Below are 1,146 nucleotides of genomic sequence, written 5' to 3'. Positions count from 1 at the left end.
CAACGAAGTCGGCTGAAATGACGCCATATGAGATATGGATGGGGAAGAGTCCCGCGTTGTCGTTTGTCAGAATTTGGGGTTGCGATGCTTATGTGAAGCGTCATATGACTAATAAGTTATCCTCCAAATCTGATAAGTGTTTATTTGTAGGCTATCCTAAGGAAACTAAAGGTTACTACTTCTACATTCCGGCAGAGAACAAAGTGTTCATTGCCAGGAATGCGACTTTTATGGAGCGAGAGTTCGTCTCCAAAAGAGTCAGTGGGAGTAGGATCGAACTTGAGGAAGTTCGAGACCAGCAACTAGACGTTGAGCCGAGTGAACAAGTAGAAGATGTTCAACCTGTTTCACTGCCGGTTGTGACTCAACCTTCGACGAGTGAACCTCGTAGATCAGGCAGGATTTGCCAAGAGCCTGTGAGATACAGATTTCTCATGACTGGGAATGAGGAACTCATGTTATTAGAACATGACGAGCCTATCACATACCCAGAGGCTATGGCAAATCCGGACTCCGAGAAATGGCACGAGGCTATGAAGTCCGAGATGCAATCCATGTCAGACAATCAAGTATGGACTCTGATTGATGCATCTGAAGGGATAAAATCCATCGGATGCAAGTGGATCTTCAAGAAGAAGACCGACATGGATGGCAACGTGCACACGTATAAGGCACGACTTGTGGCGAAAGGATTCCGTCAGATTCATGGTATTGACTATGATGAGACCTTTTCGTCCGTAGTTATGCTGAAGTCCATCAGGATCCTACTTGCCATAGCCGCATATTATGACTATGAGATATGGCTGATGGATGTCAAGACCGCGTTCCTTAACGGGAACTTGACCGAGGATGTGTACATGACACAACCCGAAGGTTTTGTCGATCCAAGGAACCCGAGGATGGTGTGCAAGCTTTAGAGGTCCATTTATGGACTGAAGCAGGCTTCGAGGAGCTGGAACCTTCGCTTTGATGAGACAATCAAAAGGTTTGGTTTCTCACAAAATGAGGACGAGCCATGTGTTTACAAGAAGGTCAGTGGGAGCACAGTAGTTTTTCTAGTGCTGTACGTGGATGACATTCTCCTTATAGGGAATGACATTCCTACCCTGCAAGACGTTAAGTCTTGGCTAGGAACGCAATTTTCTA

Source organism: Tarenaya hassleriana, unplaced genomic scaffold (assembly GCF_000463585.1).
Source record: "Tarenaya hassleriana unplaced genomic scaffold, ASM46358v1 Cleome72, whole genome shotgun sequence".
In the NCBI taxonomy this organism is placed as follows: Eukaryota; Viridiplantae; Streptophyta; class Magnoliopsida; order Brassicales; family Cleomaceae; genus Tarenaya; species Tarenaya hassleriana.
Note: the sequence above shows the minus strand (reverse complement) of the source record.